The 22,096-nt window shown below is 40.4% G+C and overlaps 1 protein-coding gene and 1 pseudogene across 1 annotated transcript in view; both read left to right on the forward strand.

Moving 5' to 3' along the window:
* LOC138013886 (serine/threonine-protein phosphatase 6 regulatory ankyrin repeat subunit A-like) overlaps positions 1–22,096 on the forward strand; it is a 133,643-nt gene that overhangs the window by 53,491 nt on the left and 58,056 nt on the right. The window lies entirely within an intron of this gene.
* Positions 1,037–16,465, forward strand: LOC138049371 (ankyrin-1-like; annotated as a pseudogene).

The raw sequence follows: 22,096 nt of genomic DNA on the forward strand, positions 1-22,096 counted from the left end.
TAAAGAAAGAAATGCTTAAGTTTGTGACGCGAGAACCCGTCTCTTATCTGGAACACTGCACCTGATCATTGGTCCCCCCATACATTTTTCTGAGCTCCCATAGGGAAATCATGCCTCATGATCATAAGCCCATTTTTTTCTAAAACAAATCTATCAGCCACAAAATGAGTTTTGAATATTGAAAGTGCATTGCATGGTGAGCCCTCTGAGACTTTGAGGTTAATTTACTGGATAATCGCTGAATAAGGATGCTTTAAAAAATTTGAAATTTTACAAAAAAACATATATGGCTCTTTGTGTGCTTTTAAACAAAACTTTAGTTTCTAAAGAAAAGTGTGGTACTGCATTGGTGGGGGATTGAAACAGAAAATTGATTTTACCAAACGAGTTGATAAAGGTCGAATAACCACCTGTGAAAGATTTAGAAAGCTGACGTTTCGAGCGTTAGCCCTTCGTCGGAGCGAATAGAGGAATTGTGGTGTTGTAGGTTTATATGTGTGCGGAGGAGCTTTGCTATTGGTAGAAATAGGATGACGTGAAATTTGTGAATAGATTAATGGAATGAGAGGCGTTCATTTATTCCGTGTGGATAGAGTATGCCCAGTTGAAATGTAAATTTTGTTCAAGATTTTTACGGCTTTCTGTGTTTCCGTGGTGTAAGGATAGACCGCAAATAGTCATGTTGTGGCGTGCAACTGGTTTGAGGCATCTGTGTCGTTTTTTCTACATGTGGTAGGTGTTCGCGAAAACGGTCCGCCAATCTTCTCCCTTTTCGCGTATGCAGACCTTTTTGCATGGTGTGCAGGTTATGCAGTAGATGACGTTTGCGGAGATGCATGTAAAGTGGTCAGTGATTTTAGCAGATCGATTAAGTCCTGAGATCGTAAGCATGTTAGAAATAAAGGGACAAGTTTTGCATCTTGTGCGTGTACATTTTGAAAGTTCCTGGTTGGTTGTCTGACTTGAAAGCACTCCTAACTAGAAAGTTGCCTATGTTTTTGTCGCGTTGAATGAAATAAGTGGTGGTAGAGAAAAGATGTGTTTAGTTTTTCGGGATTATTGCGGAGAATTTTTGAAGTTTTTGAGAATTGCATTTTTGACTGCGAGGTCTGTGGATGGTAGGTGAGGTGAGGGTGAATGGTTTTGGTTTCGTTCTGTGATGATTGTAGTGCGGTATCTCGATCGATTTCTTGGGCACGATGTTTGCCTGTGGTGACAGCGGAGTCTGGGTAGCCCCGTGTTTTGAAAAAGTGGCATATTTTCTCACATTTGTTGTTAAAAGCGGAGTCGTTACTACAAAAGGCGCACCTCCACCCAAGAATTTGTCCGTTTTTGATGGCTAATAACTTGCTCGTTATTGAGGCCAATAGGCTTATAATTGGAAATTTAACTAATTTTAAACACGTTCTTTTACCTTATGATGTCAAGTTGTGAATAGTATGAGGCCTTCTGTCAGCAAACTCGTACGTTAATGCGACAAAATGTAAGCAATGACGTCAAACAAAGATTCGCCTATTTACGTCACCCCCACATTTTGCATGGTTTTTGCATCGTGTTAGGCAAGTAAACAAGTGCTTCCAAAGAGTTCACACTATTGTTCTTTTGTTATAATTGTTGCTGTCATAGAATTTTTGTGATTAAATAGAAATTCAACTTCCTGTCATAGAATTAAGGGGTCTTGGTGTTCCCTTTTCCAAAATACACGTATATGTAGGAATAAGGAAAGCAATTGATAAGAAAAGCGAGATGTACATGTACACTTTGTGGTACCATTTCCTGTGAGCATCTTATTTTTGCTTTATACTCTTTGGATTTAGTGAGAAGCAGGGTTGCATCTGCATAGGCAATATTTCCATGATGCATACTCAAAGATTCATTGATCGGGTAATTAAAATTATCATGCTTATTAGTGTTCAATCAGTGTGGTGATTGAGGAGGACATTAATTTTGTCCTGCTGGGAACACTTAAGAAATAACATAAATTTAGAATTTTTTTTTTCTAGACACTCTTATCAAGCTCCTTATCAGTGCACCAGGTCTACAGAAAGAACAACAGGATGTTGTCTACGAAATCTTAGCACTTCAAGTCCAAAACTTTGTGAAATTCCATAACCATTCCACAGATGATCTCCAAGGAATCAGAGCCTTAACTGAATTTATAAAAAATGCCTACAAGGTATCCTTAGTGGCTGTCAACATGGGATCTCTCGAAATCATTGTGCACTGCCCCACGTTAAGAAGTCTTGAGCATATGTGGAGTGATTTTCTCTCTGGTCACCTCAATAAAGTGGCAGAACGATACCTTGTGACAGATGAAATGAAGAAGGAACTTGGCCTAGAGACAATAAACCTGAAAACAACCATACACGAGAAAAACTACTTGGCCTGCGGGAAATTTCTCACCAAAATGCCAGGTGCTTGTTCATCTAAATATTTGATTGTGACTAAACAAACAATAGACTTTTTTCGTTTATGCCTAGGAAGTACCATGTACAGGTAAGAGCTGGATCTTAGCCCTTTACTGTAAGAGTCTGCAATGTACATGTAGCCTTTTTGTTTGTACAAATACGTATGTTATTAGATAAGGCAGTGGATCATTAGAGCTGGTAAAGAGAAAGAATAGATGATAATTGTTTTAATTTTCTCTTGCCACACTAGTTTTCCCAGTACATTGCTTTTTGTCCCTGAAGCTAAAGTTGATATCTCCCTAAAATTGTACTCCAGTTGTGCCCTTTTTTGAGTCAGTGAGGGCCTTACAGAAAAGTTGCACAAGCAACATCGTGAATGGTTATGACAGAATAAATTTAGCACTGAAAAATTAACCACCAACTCTCTCTCATCCAACTGGTGACGTGTCTTCGTTTTCAGTAGAAGCAGACAGTGCTTTTGTATCCTCTATACCAGATTTACTTGATCTGGAAGCGAGCACAAGTGAGATGAACACGCTTGCAAATTACACGACTGTAAGTTCCTTGCATTATTTGATAACAGGAAGTAGTAAAAAATTAAATGCATTTCTAAAATAGCATGGCTGTGCATCCGAACAAAAATGCACGTAAATACAGACGATTTAGAATGAAAAAAAAGAACCCAAACAGAACGAAAAAATGAAATGTTCGTTTTATCTTGGCATGCATGAAGCTTTGTCAACTGGTTTTATTAATACTGTGTTAGTATCATACTTGTATAAGTGGTGTAGCAAACTGGTAGAGTCTTGCGGTTTGCATAATTTCGAGGTTTGCCTTGATATGCAAGTATTACTATCCCTCATAAAGATACGTTTCTATAAGTTCCGAAAGGACGATTTGTGGAACAGCTCTTCATTGCCATTCATTTAGGTTCCAATGGTCTTGTAATGCTATTACATGTAAATGAATATAAAATCAATTCTGATTTCTGGCATTTCCTCCCTAGTCTCAATTCTTTAAGATTTGTAACTTCAGAAGGGTTTTTCCCAAGTAAATCAACCGTGTTTCAATTGTCCCAAGTATCTCATCAGTTCACTAAAGCTCTCCAGATAAGCTCCCATATTCAAGTCTCTTGTACTGGTACCTCCAGTTAAGAACACTGCAAATTTTCCAAGCACGCCCAAGGCTACAGTCACACAATACTGATGAAACGGATTAAAGTTTAACCTTTGTCAGTGGTTTACCATCTGTTCATGCGCAGAGCGCCACTTTACGAAATCCAAAATGGCTTCTTTCAGCTGAGTAACCACGTATCCATGCAACTACGCCTTTTCCGTGCAAAAATTTAGACAGTGAAGGTGTTCACATGCGCTAGTTAATTTTTTGACCGTACCAGCTAAAAAGTCGTCCCCGATTTGGCGTTCAACTTTTTGAACGGTGAGGCATCTAAATTTTCGTACGTTTTTTCAGTTACATCTGGGCCCAGTTGTTCAAAGTTGGTGAACACTTATTTGGGATTGAATACCAACCATCGTTGTGGGAGACGTGGTGGCCTCATGGTTTGTGCGCTCGATTCCAGATCGAGTGGTCTGGGTTCGGGCCCTGGCCAGGGACATTGTGTTGTGTTCTTGGGCAACTGAGACACTTTACTCTCACAGTGCCTCTCTCCACCCAGGTGTATAAATGGGTACCGGCGAATTTTAAATAATGCTAGGGGTAGCCCTGCGTTGGACTAGCATCCCATCCGAGGGGAGGGGAGAGGGGGAGAGTAGAAATACTCCTAGTCGCTTCATGCTACAGAAACAGGGATAAGCTCCGGCATTATGGGCCACTTGGCTCGTAAGCATTCCTTATCTTTTACCTTTTTACCAACCGTCGTTTGAATTTTGCCCTTCAAGGAAACCTTTAGCAATCTAATTTTTTCTGAAGTAAAGCAAAACGTCTTATTCCAAATGGAGCGCTAAGAAACTTTTGGAGACATTTTCGATCTTTAAATAAATTGAAAGAAAAGTTTCCAGTCATCCAGGCTTGGAACAACTGGGCTCTGGTGTCCCCTAGTTATTTGTTTCATTTTTTATTTATTTATTTATGACATACCAACTTTCTCTTCTCTTTGGTGATAACTCTAAATGTCTTGACATAAGTAGTTTTCTTAGTAAAACAATGATAACGACAAAGCTGAGGAGGACCTTAATGAATTGTACAAGTGATCCTTTATCGGCAAAGTAGAATACTGAAAGTAGTGGATCAGGAGAAGCAGCAGGGGCTGTAGTTCTACCCCCTGCCCCTTAAAGGTTTTTCTCTGAAACAACAATTTTAAGGCTACATTCCCTACATGCTTTTGACAAGTCGTTTCATGGAGATTGCAGAGCAAAATAGTATGTTTTAGGACTTTTTAAACAGCTCTGGCTTCAACTAATTGCTGCTATTCAACCCGATTTAAAACAGAAAGCTGAAACCTATGCAACTCCCTCAGTCGACTCACTAGAATCAACCAATATTAATCCCTTATCCGCCCTAGACTTAACCAGTATGTATTGCAAACATTACTATAACTCTTTAATGATAGCTCTGTTATCGAACCAACAGGTGTCAGAAAATAGGGAGATTTCCGCTAGATTTTGAAAATTGGCAGACGAGATTCTCTTTTATTTACCGATATCTAAAGACAATAAATTGAGGCAGTTTGAAGTCATGGATGGCATTCCTTCTGTCAGGATATTTATATTTTCGTTTGTCATCAGGCCAAGGACCAGGACACAAACTGTGCTATGAGAAAGGAAAAGGCCAAAGTAAGTTTACGATGAAAAAAAATACTGTTTTTAGCAACATTAGTCTGTAAACAAAGTAACGTTTTGCCAAGAATATAATCACCTTACTTTTGACAGTGTTCAAATTCTCAGGTAAACTGAACCTTAAGAGAATGTTAGTGTGTGAAAATCAGTCCCTTCATTGCAGACTCCCACAACAGCTTAAAAGGAACTTTTGTTGTTTTAGTCTGTTACAAGGACGACTATGGACACATGCGTGATTCCATGTACTTCATATTCGTCTTTTCTCAGCTCTTTTGTTTCGTGTAACCTTCATCAAGTGCTTCTTTATTTTACACTCTTGCACTGTTTGAGGGTTTGAATTCTAAACTGGTACAGGTGAACTTTTATCAAATAGTCTTCATGAAAATTTCACGTACTCACTGCAATACTGCAGGTCAGTTTCGTAACACTTATTCCGAACGACTTTGAAACTTTGTTTGCTTCGGTGGTTTTTTGTTCCCCACATTTGTGAGCTGTCTCTTTTACTGACTTCAAATTAAGGGTCCACAGGTGTCCACTATGTCGACATAGAGGAGAGATGACAACTACCATATGTTAAGTTTGTAAATTTTTTTCATTAGGTATCTCGAAGCGCTCTTCATAGGGCGTCAATCAATGGACAATATGAGGAGGTCAACACGCACCTGAAGAATGGTGCAAATGTTGATGAAAGAGATCAGGTTCTTCAAGAGATTATTGTATTTATTTACTGTAGTATCGTATTTCCAGTTAAATTTCTGCATAACCATTGAACAAAATATACCATTTAGCCCAAGTTTGCTTAGCCCTTTGTGCGTGGGTTAGAAAATACGTACATTAAAAGACTTTCAGAAAGGGTATCACTTAGCAGTTTTAAAAGTTACAATCCATGACCCTGACCTTTCTTTAATTTTCATACCTGTGTGCTTGTGCGCTCCTGACACATGTGAATTTGGTGAAGCAAAGATGAAGCCCAAATTGGTTTCACTAAGCAATGTTGCTGAACATCCTTTTCAGCCAGTGCTGGACACCAGAATTTATATCTTGGTTTTCCTTTTTTCTTTCCCCAGTTTTCACTGACACCGCTGCATCTTGCTTGTTGGTATGGATATGAATCTGTTGTCAAGCTCTTGCTAGATTATAATGCAGATGTCAATGCTGTAGACAGGGTAAGAGGAAAGAGAAGAAATAACACCCAGCTGATGTTCCTCATAGTCTAATTCTCACATTTACTTCTGTTTTATTTCAAAAAAAAAAACTACCACCGATGTTAGATGAAGTTTCATGTGTTTCTTGCTTGTTTGAGGGGAAGATAAAGTTCTAATATATAGATTTAGCCATGCCTAAAAGCGGAGCTCCTGCCTCTATAACCTCACAAAGCAAATTATACACTCTTGTTTTTATAAAAAACGCCTATTTTTTCGGAGCTGAGGCTGAACGTTCTTATATGATTTGGCGTTGTGAGGCTGAAAACGTTCTTAAAGATGTTCTTAATTTTACATAGTATAGTGTTTTAATAACTGAAATCTTGCGGACTTCACGAGGGAACCTATCAAAGTCCTTGCTTTGATGGTGTTGGAGTTTAATATTTTTTTAACGATTGTAAATAAGAACTCCTCATTAACTGAGATATGTGTCATGCAATAAGAAAGCCATCGTCATTTTATACTAAATATGCTCTTAAGTATTTGGGTTGATTTTCATTTCTTTGCCTTTATTTCATGCTGTCATTTAACATATACAAACACCAAAATAAAAACATTCTCAATCAACTCATTCTTAGCCTAAGGAATGTTCTTAAGGAGGCTCGAACCAGTTTCAACACTTCCAAGTGATGCTCTTATTAGAAGGATCGGCACCACAACATTGTATCATGTATTGGCAATATTGTAGTATGAAATGAAACACGAATTATTGCTGAACAAGATACAGTCATTATTGTGACGTAATATGTCACCGTGGCAACCGGCAAGCCCTGTAAAAACACTCTTTACTTTGTCTTTAGTTGCTTATATCTCTGGGTGACGCCCATTTTTTATTTCTAAAAAGTAATCAGAAGGGCATAATGAAACTTTCGGCAAAGTTTTAAAAAATTCTGTCTCGTGGATTCAGAGCCACCTTAATTTAAGTAGCTCTGAATCCTCTAGACAGAATTTTTTTAAACTTTGCCGTAAGTTCATCGTGGCCATCTAATCACTTTTCAGCAATAAAAGAGGCGGTTCACAGAGTTCGTTTTTGAGATATGAGTAACTAAATCCAAAATATAGGGTGTTTTTGCGGGGCTTTCCTGTTGCGAAGGTAACTTATTATATATTATCACAATAATGATCACATCTTGTTACTGGGTTGCCATAGGCAATCCAGTTAGAAAATGCGTTTGTTGTTGTTTTTTTTTTTCGTGAAAAGTCTTGCCTGTCACTCCCCTGCTAAGTGGTGTCGTTGTGCATAGAGTCTTCTGTGCATATTTGTTAGGTTTAAGGGGGCTGGGGTAATGCGTAGATTTCTCTGGTGCACACATGAGAACATTTAATTAGTAACCTGCAATGGCGTCGAAAGTCATTGTAACGTTTTAGCGCATCTTTAAACAAAATATACTGTTATGGAGCTCAAGAATGGAACGTCAATTAGATAAACAAGACAGACGGTGGAAAATGAATATCTGGAATCTTAATAGCGATGAGTAATGCACTTCGACAACAACCTTTCGCCAGTCGAGCCGAAATCAAAGTGAAATGTATTTCTAATATTTTGCCAAGTGTCCTGTTATGTACAACACTGAAAACAAATGAAAAATTGTCTGGTAACTCAGTATGGGTTCAACAAAGACAGAGAAGGAATCGAACACCTTAAGTGGATCTGTGATCTCTGTTGTCTGGCTATTGTACTCAACCCTGCACAGTCTTCCGGTAACAATTGGAAATTTTAGCAATTCTTGTTAACCTTCAATGGTCGAAAGTCATTGTAACGCGAATGGCGTTTTAGTGGATCTTTAAACAAAATATACCCTCATGGAGCTCAAGAATGGAACGTCAATTGGATAAACAAGACAGGTGGTGAAAAATAAATATCTGGAATCTTCAAAGCGACGAGTAATGGTCTTCGACAACAATTTCATTTTTCGCCGTTTTATATGAAGTGAGCTTTGTTTCTAATATTTTTCAAACTTGGTATTGTATACAACGCTGAAATCAAATGGCAAACTTTTATGGATTGAACAAACATTGAAGGAATCGAACGCCTTGATTGCATCACAGTGTTTACTGAAGTCGCATCTAAGTTGTTTGGCAAGTTACATTTATTTTGTACTCAACTCTGCAAAGATAAAAAAAATAATTGGAAATGTGACAGTGAAAAATTATTTGAATGAAAGCTTTTTGTCTCTTTTGTACTTTATTATTTACGGTTAAGGTTCTCTCAAAGGATTTAATGTGAACTGTCAGAAATTTATTTAATTGCATATGCTTTGTGACACCAATTGTGTCTTGTTTGCACGCACGCAATTGAAATAGGAAGGGTTTTTTGCCTCTAATGGCAAATATGTTGTTTGTTTCAATAAATTTATCGCTGGAAAAGATTTTTGTGAGATTTCCATCCAAGGTAACAAAATCTGTACCTTGCTTAGTTCGCATTTTTGGGCATTAAAATACATTTTTCGTCCTACGTTACGAAGTGTAATTTTGTGGATTTAACAAACATTGAAGGAATCGAACGCCTTGAATGCATCACAGTGTTTACTGAAGTCGCATCTAAGTTGTTTGGCAAGTTACATTTATTTTGTACTCAACTCTGCAAAGATAAAAAAAATAATTGGAAATGTGACAGTGAAAAATTATTTGAATGAAAGCTTGTTGTCTCTTTTGTACTTTATTATTTACGGTTAAGGTTCTCTCTAAAAGGATTTAATGTGAACTGTCAGAAATTTATTTAATTGCATATGCTTTGTGACACCAATTGTGTCTTGTTTGCACGCACGCAATTGAAATAGGAAGGGTTTTTTGCCTCTAATGGCAAATATGTTGTTTGTTTCAATAAATTTATCGCTGGAAAAGATTTTTGTGAGATTTCCACCCAAGGTAACAAAATCTGTACCTTGCTTAGTTCCCATTTTTGGGCATTAAAATACATTTTTCGTCCTACGTTACGAAGTGGTACATTTTTTAGGTCACCCATTCAGATACTAACCGTGCCGGATAGGGATTAACTTGAGTGAACTTGTGTGAACTTGTGTATTGCAAAGCTGTCACATGCTTAGAGTGCACTCTTAAATTTGTGGTGAAAAGAAGTTGTGAGGGAACTTGGAAATGATCAACATGTCAGCCTAGAAGCCAATTTTTCTCGATTGCCTTTTATTTTCTTATATCTTTCTGGGTTTAGTACTTTGCTAGTAACCACATGTCCTCTCAGGGGGGCTATTTACCTAAGACTTTTACCATGACACGACAATGATATACTATATCAAAACAATATCGTGTACTATTAGAGCTACATATTGAACTTGAATAACCTGGAAGACAAAACGCAGCTCATTTGACAATATGGAATAAACCTCAGAAAAAGATGTCTCGTCGTATCAACGTGTGAGGCAAAGGGCCTCTGCTGGCACAACTTCTGGGTGACCCTTAAATGGTCTTAATGACCCCCGACTCGAAAAAATTGACTGGAACGCTGCAGTTCAATACCACCCAACTCAGTCCCTTCTGTTTTTGCGTAATACATACCACAGGCAACCCAGTGTACGCTCATGGAGCATCTTGCTTGGAAATAATCGGTATTTCATATGGTACCATAACATTGTTGTTACGTGATACAGTGTTGTAGCCTTATTTGGTCTAAACAGAGAGTCTTCTAAGTGTTGAAACCCTTTCGAGCCTCCCTAATACGTTCTTATAATTTTGGTTAATCTCAGTCTCAACGTTCGTATAAAAAAGGTTCTTATAGAGTGTATAAGAGTGTATAGTGTTTATGGAAATAGTTATTCTTCTGCATTAAGTACAAATTTAATCGTCATTAGTGTGCACAGTTTACAGTGATCAAACAGATCAAACTCCTGAGCTGAATAAAATAACCAACAATTTTAATCAACAACTAAAACTGAAATTACATGCACAGTAATCTCTTTCACCACATTTTCCGCTTGACTGACAATCTTTACTCCCTCTCTCTTCAGGTCAGAACTATAACAAGAATCTTTACTAATTAAAAAGTCACCTAAGGCGTAGTAAATTCGCTTTAGTCGACTGCAATTTCACAGTCAAACAAAGCAGCTCACAACTGGACACCCATTTTACACAAAAGCCTATAAATGTGATTGTTGAAATATGTCAGAATCTCTGTCAACCCGGAATTGCAAACATTTTCCGGCATGTGAGGCAGCAAGGTATATATTAAGAAGGAAAACATTACCTGAAAGCTAACCGTTGCAAATGTTTTGTCTCTCGCTTTATTTCTCGCAGCTTTACGTTGATTTTCATTGAAATTTTCTCTTCTTCTCCTTCCTCGGTTACTCTCGAGTATTTCTTCGTTTAAATTTCTCAAATGCGGTGGCCTCTTTCTTCGCGCTCTTTCCTGCTCTTTATCCCGTTGATCGTCACTAATATATTTCCCGCAACAAAAAAGCGGGTTTCCAATGCAACGCTGCCACACGATTTCCCGCCGGGTAAAAATGGCCGAACTCTCCCGTCCCCAGAGGCTGTCCTGCCTCCCCACCTCCACCCTGACAGCCTGTACGGGCGGATGTACGTGACGTCATAACCAATCGATAGATTACCCAAAAAATCTCACCCATGGTGCCCCGCTTTAAATGTAATGACAGCGCTTCTTCGCTGTAAAATTTTGTTCAGCAACTTGTTTGGGTATTGATAGCATATTTAGGAAGTCTTCGGTGGATCTGCAGTGTTCCCTTCGATAATTTTTATTAATTATTATTTTGGATAAGGGTTGGCAAGCTGGCTTGGCATGAATGGGCCATTTCCGAATTGCTCTTTGTCTCGGTTTCGAAGTGAGTCTTGGTGCTCAACTATTCAAAGGGAAATGAGTTTGATTTGCATAACGGTTGTGCACCGGAGACTGAGGCATGCAGCAACTTGGAAATGGGCTGTTTTGTATGAAAAGTTGTGCAGATCAAGGAGCAACTTATGCGACGAGGCTGTTGGCTAGATGAAATTCATCGAGAGCTGCATTGTTTTTCAGACATCTTACACATGCGGAATTATAGAATTGTTTTGTTGTAAACTCTAAAAAAATGTGCTTTACTGTGTGTCCTTAGCTCTTTCAAAAGTTCATAGGTTTGGTGATGTGATGTTATTCGTTTAAGTCACAATTACAAGAGAAATAAAGATGTTTTTTCGTGTAGCTAGAAGTTTGCCCAGGGATCTTAGCTAATCAATAATTAGTTTATGTATAGAGTGTTTTCATGTGACGTCACAGTGTCCATGTTGGTGTCCATAAACAAAGGAGCGGCAGCCATGTTGGTGTCCCCATCTAAACCTCCCGGAATTGAGCTCTTTAACATTACCAATTTTTTTGTGATGAAACCAGTGGGAGTAATCTACCAGATCATGATGATCCAGTTCAACTAGGAAATAACTTTGGCGAATTCTTTGTAAAGAAAATTGACCTCATCAAGGACTGTATTAGTAGCCTGTTCCAGACCTGATTGTCGAGGAAACGAAAAGAACTGCGTGTGACCCAAGCCCCCTCTCGCTTTTCACACGCAGTTCTTTTCGTTTTCTCGACTATCTGGGAGCCTGGAACAGGCTACTGTATTAGTAACATTTCAGTCAACCCTCCAAGCTCAGATACTCCACCTCCGGTCGCACAGTTGGATGGTTTTTTGCCCTTACCAGTGGAGGATATTTGTAAACTTGTCAGTTCATCATCCAACGCCTCGTGCTCGCTTGATCCAATCCCTACATGTCCCGTCAAGGCCTGCCTTGATGTTTTCTCACCCGCCATAACACACATGGTCAACTTGTCTCTTTCTAATGCTTACGTCCCAGACGAATGGAAAACCGCGATTGTGAAACCTCTACTAAAAAATCTGGCTTGGAGTTAAAAGTTTCCGTCATGTAAGCAACCTACCTTTCATCTCTACGATTGTTGAAAAAGCAGTTGTCTCTCAATTGTTTCCTCATTGTGAACAAAATGCTCCTTTTCCAAAGTTCCAATCAGGATTCCGGATATTTCATTCTACTGACCCCGTTTTGCTTAGAGTTCAGAGTGATATCCTGATGTCAATGGACCATCAGGAAGTAACACTTCTAGTCCTTTTAGCCCTGAGTGCAGCGTTTGATACTATCGACCACAAAATTCTTCTTGATGTCCTTGGAAATAATTTTGGAATTATCGATTCTGCCCATGAATGGTTTGCTTCATGTCTATCTGGTCGAAAGCAACGTGTTCATATGATTTTCATTTGAACTGTGGTGTCCCACAGGGAAGCTGCATAGGACCAGTTTTTATTTTTTACGTATCGCGGCTTTATTATGTTATCGCCAACCATCTTCCCTCTGCCCATGGTTATGCCGATGACACCCAACTCTATCTTTCTTTTGGAGAAAAATGATATTCTCTCTCAGGATTGCGCCCTAGCTGCTCTGGAAGCCTGTATTTCTCATGTCCTTGCTTAGTTGATTCAAAATCGTTTGTTAATCATTGACGCTAAGACTGAGGTTTTAATAGGTGGCTCCCGGCATCAATTGTCAAAAATCTCAATTGATTCCATTACTGTTGGTGACTTCACTATGAAACCTGTAGAAATTGCTCGCAATCTCGGCTCCTGGTTTGACACTACAGTATCTATGTCCGTCCATATTGGCAAGATCTGTAGTAAAGTGTTCCATGGGTTGTATAGAATTCGCCAAATAAGGAAATTTCTAAGTCCTGAAACCACCAAGACTCTTGTCCTTGCATTCATCACTTCTCACTTGGACTACTGTAATTACTTCTTTATGGCATCCCCAAGTTCTGATCCGTTTGTCTTCAAGAAGTACTGAATGCCGCTGCTAGGTTAATTTTTGGGCCATCCAAATCTGATCATATCTCTTCTACCTTGTACCATCTGTCTGGCTTACGTGATTTATCATGTCAAGTTTAAACTGCTATTTCTAGTCAAGTACCAGACTATATTAAGGACTTTCTACAGTTTAGTCGAGCACGACTTATCGTCTACATTCCAATGACCGTGAACTGCTCACAAGACATTTGACGATCGCGCCTTTGCGTTCTCGGGACCTTTTCTTTGGAACAATCTCCTTCCTGAGATTAGAAGTGCAATTCAGACTGTTTTTAAACAAAGTCGAAGACTTACTTTTTAAAATTAGCATATAATCTGTCTTAATCTTATTCCATTTGTATTTGAATTGTTTTATTTTTAAAATACTACTAGTATAATTTTTACCTTGATTCTAAAGTTACATTTTAAAGCGCCTTAGAATATTTTATAATTTTAGCGCTATATAAATCTTATATTATTATTTATCATGCAAACGTTTTCTTTTGTTTCGGTGGATAAACAAGGTTACTGATCACATGAGTGAAAACACTCTATAGGATCGAGTGAACCCTGCCGCTGCAGTTGTGAAAGATGCAAATGCATGAAAAATTAACAAAGACAAAAACAAATAAAACCATTGAAGTGCCAGACTAACTACTCTTCCTCTTCTTTAGTTTCAGTTCACTCCTCTGCAGAAAGCTGAACGCTGGAATCATCAGTCGATAATTCAGCTTCTCCTGGACCATGATGCAAAACCAAGTTTTCAGCAACCAGTAAGTTATTCAAATATTTTTTCCGTTTTTGACAAATACTCTAGGCAATAAAACGATAACATGAATTTTGTGCGGCATTAGCTGTGTTGATCATTGTTGTTGCTGTTGTTTAATTTTTTTTTTTTTTGGGGGGGGGGTGGGGGTGGGGGTGGAGCAGGGCAAGTACACCTGTAGGGGACGTGTGTTACTTAAAGATGGAAATTTTCAGTCTTAAACTAACTTGGGGCTGAAGTGGACACCCAAAAATGTATGCGCCAAAGGAGGAAGGGGCAGGGGGAGGGGTGCTTTTGGCAAAACATGTAATTAACAAACAGATTCCGTGCTTCTGTTCAGTACATGTTCAGTAATAGATTACGGAAGACATCAAAATGTGGCGAGAACAACAATGTGGCACACAAGGCGCTAGCCGAGTGTGTCAGTGGTATTCTTACTACATTTTGACATCTTCTTTGCTCCATTATTGAACAGACTCGTGGCAACATGAGTTTTATATAATAACGAATGAAAGGGTTTGATGATGACGTCAGCTTTGCGTCTGCCCTCTAATAGATCATAGATGAGAACCAATCAGAATGCGTGCATCATTTATTGAGCTTTTGATATAATTAAAAAGGAATTCGAAGTCTTGCGTTGGCCTCGTTATCCATGGCGTAATACTGTCGTAACGGATTAATCGATGTTTAACACGTTTTGTTGCAGCTGAGTCTTCGGACATTCGCAAAGAGGGCTTTTTTGCGTACGGACAGCCATTCGGGATTTAATCTACTACAGGCAGCTGTCTTACAAGGAGACTATGACAGTGTTTATAAAGCAAGTAATTGTCTAGAGAACTTTGTGGATGAAATGAAATGCGAAACAATAAGCAATAACGCGTCCATTTTCCATGGCAAATCAGCAGTTGATGTTCTGTCATCTATGAATTGGAGAAAACCAGGTCATGTTGCCATTGAAAAACTCTACCAAAGATTGGTTAAAATTGACGAAAGACTAAAGGAGCTGCACTTGTGCGCCAAGAGAGGTGATGTAGAAAAGATGATTGAGCTCGTTTTGAATGATGGTATGGATATAAATGTTGCTGCAACAAGCAACATCACGCCATTGCTATGGGTGAGTCCGATGTCCTCTAGTGTGTTAATCGAGACCATGATAGATCTTGGTGCAGACGTAAATGCTCAAACAATGCCTAGGCAAGAGGTACCTTTGCATTTTGCAGCTTCTAGCAATAATTATATGGTTGCTGGACTGCTTTTAGAGCATGGGGCTGATTCAAATATTCAGGACAATTAGGGAAATACGCCGCTGTTGTCATCTAACCGTCAAGGCTTCTTCAGTATTTCAAAGTTGATCATTAATGCTGAAATCCACACAAAACCAAGAAGCAAGGTAAGAGAATCCCCACTCCTTGTTGCAGTCAAACAAGATAACAAAGGGGATGCAAATATTCAAGACCCTCGGAGAGAAACACCTCTTCATAAGGCAGTCATGCGCAAGAACATACCTCTCGTCAAGCTTTTACTTGAAAACAAGGCGGCGGTGAATATCCAAGACCAGCGGGGAGAAATGCCTCTTCATAAAGCAGTGACGCTGAAGGACGTACCTCTCGTCAAGCTTTTGCTTAAAAACAAAGCGGGTGTGAATATTCAAGACCAACGGGGAGAAACACCTCTTCATAAAGCAGTCACGCTGAAGGACAAACCTCTCGTCAAGCTATTGCTTAAAAACAAAGAGGGTGTGAATATTCAAGAACAACGGGTGGAAACGCCTTTTCATAAAGCAGTCGCGCTAAAGGACGTACCTCTCATTGAACTATTGCTTGAAAACAAGGCGGATGCGAATATTGAAGACCAGTGGAAAGAAACCCCACTTCATAAAGCGATCACCCTAAGGGAAATACCTCTCGTTAACCTATTGCTTAAAAACAAGGCGAGTGTGAATGTTCAAGACCGGTGTGGTGATACACCTCTTCATAATGCAGTCACTCAGCAGGATGTACCTCTCGTCAAGCTTTTGCTTAAAAACAAAGCGGGTGTGAATATTCAAGACCAACGGGGGGAAACGCCTTTTCATAAAGCAGTCGCGCTAAAGGACGTACCTCTCATTGAACTATTGCTTGAAAACAAGGCGGATGCGAATATTGAAGACTGCGTAGGACAAACACCGCTTCACAAAGCAGTCATGCTGAAGGATGTACCTCTCGTCAAGCTATTGCTTGAATACAAGGGGGTTGCGAATATTCAAGACCAGTTGGGAAGGACACCCCTTCATAAAGCAGTCACCCAGAAAGACATGCCTCTCGTCAAGCTATTGCTTGAAAACGAGGCATATGCGAATATTCAAGACCGGAAGGGTGAAACACCTCTTCAAAAAGCTGTCACACAGGGAGACGTACCTCTTGTGAAGCTATTGCTTGAAAACAAGGCGGAATGGAAATATTCAAGACCAGTGGAAAGAAACTCCTCTTCACAAAGCAGCCAACCAAGAGGACGTGTTTCTCGTTAAGCTATTGATTGAAAACAAGGCGGGTGTGGATATTCGAAACCAGGAGGGGGAACCTTTCATGAAGCTATTGCTTGAAGCAGTGTTGATGCGAAGAGTCGAGACCAGAGGAAAGTAACACTTCTTCATAAAGCAGTCACAGTGAAGGATATACCTCTTGTCAAGCTATTGCTTGAAAACAAGGTGGATGCAAATATCCAGTATGCCTCCTCATCTTTGCATGCTGAAAGAATTTTCTGAAATTTCAGAATTGTTGATTAAATTCGGATCCAACATTAACCTGAGGAACATGCAATGAAGGAGAGACCCCTCATGACATTGAAGCTTTAATAAGACAGTCGGGTGAATACCCACCGGCTGGTTATCCTCAAGAAGTCAAAAGCTCTCCACAGCATGAGAGATTTTCCCCCTGATGGCGGGAGGTCACTGACATAAAACCAGAATCACGGGGTAAGATAAAGGTAGAAGTTCTATTGCTGCCCCAAATTGCTTAACTACCTTATGACAGTAAGCAAAACTTAGAAGAGGTTGTGCTAAAGGCTGGACAAAAATGGCCGAGCAAAAGAAACTTGATGAAGAAACAACAAGAGTTATCTTCTCGCGAGGAAGAGTCACAAGCTCAAGTTACACGACAGCCCGAAGTGACCAAAGAAGCAAAAGAAAAGGGACAAACAAGCGATTAAAAAAATGCTAGCTAATGGGAATTTATGTTACGGAATAAGCATACTTATGATCACTTTACAAAGAAATAGTCACAGTAATAACTGGTGGGTTGAAATATATGCGTTGATAATATTCTTTGATAAATTTATCTCAAATTCATCTAAATGTTTAAGTCTTTCTGAGGTCAAGGAAACTGTTTAAAATCTGTAGGTGCCAGAGATCCTGGCTATTTTCTTAACTTCTGAGACCCGAGTAGTATTCATCCTGTATTGTGAATGCCAAAAAATACCAGGCTGTACTTCGCAAACTTTCTTATTGATAACTGATTTCGTCCCGATTTATTTATAGAATTAGTGGATAATATTTCTTAGTTGATTTTCTCTTATCTCTGACGAGCGACACGCCGTGGATCTATTATCCACATTGAAATCACAAAAGAAAGATCACATAACGCAAATCACTCTTCTTACTAAACGTCACACAATTCAACTAAAAATATCTCGACACGATCCCCTATTTGCTTCTGTCACGGGAGCAAATACAATTCGAATAATTCGAATTATCTTGTAAAAATTTTAATGTTACACTCACTATGGCTGAAGATGATGTTTGAAACATCGAAACATGTTCCGAAAATTCAAAAGTGTGGTTGTATTTTTTAAAATATTAATTCGAATAAAGTTCTTAAATTTCTTTCGATTGAAACCTAGTAGACTGAAATCAGTGTTCAAATCATTAATGTTCCTCTTTTGAAACAGTCTAAATTCAGCGTTCACATGAACAATGTTTCTTAGTCGTCTTGGTCACGTTCAGTTATATTTTGGACTCGTAGTCTGGCTGTGACTGCGGCAACTCGCATTGGTATGAAGGCAAGGGCTTCAGGATTCAGTGGAGGTTTCGGCGCTTCTCGAGACTTGTCACAGGACAGCTTCGCAGCTCTCACGACCCCGTCACGTCCCGCAATTAGCTAACTCTTCCCCTATTCCAAGCTTCCACTTATTTCTGTCTTTGTTGTCGTCTTTGATAAGGCACACATCTCCCTTCTCAACTCCACAAGGGGAGTCTTTATGTGTTACGGTGTGACGTTCTCGCAGCCCACGAAGGTCCACGATACGAAGGTCAGAAGGCAATTGTTCATCCCAACCGATTCTAAGGTTGCAGGCGTTACGATATAGCAGCTTTCCACATAGTGTGAGGGGAGACGCCACTCCAGTGGATCGTAAATCCTTGCTATTTGAGCCAAAATTCCCCTCTTGGTGTTGTCGGCTTTCTCAGTCGGCACAATGACGCTTAGGAAATCTCCCGGCTTATCCCACTTCAGGCCAAGCAGTGAGCTCTCTCCCCTTGACGAGGCTCCCAGCTGCTGTTTAGCGAAGGTCAGGTCTGCAGCCTGATCGGTTTCAGTGGATTCTAACTCAACAACGTTTGAATTTGAAGGCGGCGTCAGCGAAGATCTCTGTGGCTGCATTTTTCATCTCTCTTGCTTTGAATACTGTCGTTCCTCCACTTATTAGGTCATCTACGTACAAATTCGTCTTTACCTCGCGTACTATTTCAGGCTGCTTGGGGCTTCAGATATCCAAATACTGCTCACTAACCCCCCCCCCCCAACAAGAAGGGTGAGGGACCCAAACCGAACAGAGCTCTTGTAAAGAGGAATGTCTCAACTTCCTTGGTCTCGATGTTCTTTAACCAGTGGAACCTGAGAGCGTCTCTTTCTTCTGGTCGGAATCTGACTTGCAAGAACGCTTTCAGGCTTGATATCTCCAGTGATGGCAATTGGCTTGACACGTCCTCGAATCAACACACTCCATAGTTGGTTTTGTAGCGACGGACCAGTGTTAAGACATTCGTTAAGGGATGGCGCACCGTCCCAAGCCCTTGCGGAGGCGTCATATACTATTCTCAGCTTAGTGCTTTCAGTGGTTTCTCGCAGGACTCTCTTGTGTGGTATATAGAATTCCCGTCCTTCGACAGAGTTTTGGGCGCGCTCAACTATTCCCTCAGCCAACTGCTCCTGGATCACAGCATTGTAATCATCGATGGACTCATTCTTCTCGAGTTTCCGGACGAGGCTAGCGTGTCTGCGTAGGCTTCCGCCCTTGTTGTTTGGCAAGGGGGAATGGTTTCCCTTCCACGGGAGACCGGATTCGTACCACCCTTCTTCCCTCCTCCGCAGCTGTTCGTTAAACTCATCGTAGACCACACCCTGATCTCCTGAAGGCGAATCTGCCAACCCGAGAACATCTAGCTTACAAAATTCTTCATAGTCAACCCTCGACGTTTGTGTGAGGAGCATACTGGTGGTGTCTATTTCTCTACCAGGCAAAGTGATAGTCCAGCCCAACTTTGTGTAACTTGCTACAGGATCCCATTCTCTGCCCACACGCTGAGGTTCGGTGGTGCTGATTCTGGGGCATTCACTGTTTCCTAGGATGATATGCACAGGTAGGCGGGGTCCCTCGTCGTTGTCATCCATGGTCACGCCCTTTAGATGAGGGTGTTTCTCTACCATCATAAGGTGCGGTTTCTCTACTTTAGTGACTTCTGCTTCCATCTCAAAGTTTCTCTTGACTGAGTTAACTTTGATCCGGTAAACTTCGATCACCCGACTGCTCGCACCCAACGTCATCTCAATCTTGTGCAACCCAGAATGATGAGGTTTTGCACCAATTATCTCAAGCAGAGCGGCAGAAGCGCACGAACTTTCTGCGTCGGAATCTAGGGGGGCACAACATATATTCCTGCAACTTCCACGACAACCACCGGGTACACCACAGGACCATCGCCAATTTGCATAGCTGTCATCGAGTTGTCTGCGTTTCCTCTGTCACAGATGGAGGTGTGGTGTCTTCTTTTGCAAAACAAACACGTTTTCCTGCTCTTGCATTCCGTCGCCCTGTGATCATCTCTGGTACAATTGAAGCAGAGGCGTTTTCTCAAGAAAATCTTCCTTCTTCCTCTTGAATCAGAAACTAGTGCATTCGTTTGGCTTATGATCAGTGCTGTCGCAGTAAACACATCCACGAGGACGCGCGACACCTAACTGAGTGTTAAACGGGTTTGAGTCACGCCAGGGCTTGTCACTTGATCTGATGGTTACAGGATTTCTTTCTGTCCATCCCTGGAGGGCGTAAACGAATTTTGCAAAGTCCCATTCTTGCCAGATTTCGTCTGTTCTGACCTCTGATCCCTGGTAATTTATCGATCGACATCCGAGATAGCCATTTACTTCTTTAAGTTTTCCCAGCGTCTCGAGAACTTGAACATTGAACGAGAGTGATTCATAGAATTGATGGATCTTCGCTGGGTTCGCCCCACTATTAAATTCACTATTTCAGACGTTTTCCCATACTTGTTCCTTAGAATGTTCTTCGCTTGAGAAAGGAAGACCATCTATTCCCGCTCTGACTTTGGGTTCTAAAAGATCTTTTAGATAAGCGAATTTAGTTACCGCCGCCATGTTGCTACAATTGCCGATTTCAGCTTCGTAAATGTTCCAAAAACGGAGCCAATCCGTATGGGAACCATTGAACTTTGTAATAGTTAGCTTAGGAAGCTTAGTGCGCGCTCCCTCGCTGGCGGGGCCGGCTTTAGCTTCGCTCAACTTCGTTGCGTGATCTTTCTTGGATTCCTCTATTTTTCGCTCATATTCTAGTTTCTGCTCAAGCTGTGCGCATCCAAATCCAAGCTGACTTTCGCGCTCCTTCGCTTTAAGCTCCTTCTCGGTTCCTTGACCTTTGAGATCTTCTGATTTAAGGCTAGCCAAGCGTTCATTTATTTGGCGACCTGATTTTCACTTTCTGTGCTCCACTTCGTGATATCCTCTTCGGAATCGCCCGCTTTAAACTTTTCTTCGACAACTTGACAACTTGAAGCTTTAGAATATCTATTTGGTTGACTATGGTACTCAGCGCCTCGCGATGACGGTTGATTGCGAGCACATTCCCCGACGCAAATATGTCATGTGTTTTATCCGATGTAAATACCGGCCGAGAAGTTTAAGTTTACCTCCAATGTCTGCTTTGAGTTTCTCCATTTCGGTTTACTGGCCAATAAAACGGTTTCCTTCGTCCCGTCGGAGGGGCTAGGCTGTACTTCGCAAACATCACGGATTTTTATTATTGATAACTGATCTCGTCCCGATTTATTTATTGATGCCATGTCTCCGTCTTTAATTTTCATCACGCTGTGTGTTTTTTACATTTCAATGTTGCTTCATTTTCAGATTTCGTTTGCTTCATTGTATCTTGAGGAAGTTTAGTTTTTCCCTTAAGTCTTGTTGGGCTGACGGTAGTTTTATCTTCTCTGAATCGCTTGCGAACGTTAATCTCACTGGTTTACTATCCAATGTAGCGATCTGATCGGCGTCATTCTCTGCGTGAACCTGGCTGCATTGCCACTGAGTACTGCCCATCCGGCCGTACACCCCCTTCTCGCAGGTATCATTCTTTTTTGATTGCGATCCACATATTCCAACTAAATCTGTTTTCGCACTCCTTGTGTCAAACACCCTCTGAAGTACTAGGATGATAGTGTTTTCGCCAGTGGTTCCCTCGAATTCGTCCATTGACTATCCCTATCTATCTATCTCACGTGTGCACTAATTTAGTGTTCATTCTAGAAATTGTTTGGAGTGAGACATTGTGTCCTGCCGTTTAAAAATGTTGGGGACATTTGCCAAATGAGAGTGGGAATTTTCGAGAACAGTTTTTCCTTTACGGCCATATTGACTAAAACATATCACACATTATGATGTCATTATATAAGGTTTTTCATTATTCTTAAACTCTCACGGTGTAGGTGCAGTAGAAGCACAAGCAGTAGTAGGTCATGAGTTGGCTGCCCTAAGAAATTCAGAATTCGTCGCCTTGTTTGGGGTTTCTACACTTGGACAGCTTTTCCAAAGTAAAAGTTATCCAGTGGTGGTCCCTCCACATCAGTGACCATTAGATGTGGAGCCTATAAGAG

The sequence above is a fragment of the Montipora capricornis genome, chromosome 1 (genome assembly GCF_036669925.1).
Source record: "Montipora capricornis isolate CH-2021 chromosome 1, ASM3666992v2, whole genome shotgun sequence".
NCBI classification, from domain to species: domain Eukaryota; kingdom Metazoa; phylum Cnidaria; class Anthozoa; order Scleractinia; family Acroporidae; genus Montipora; species Montipora capricornis.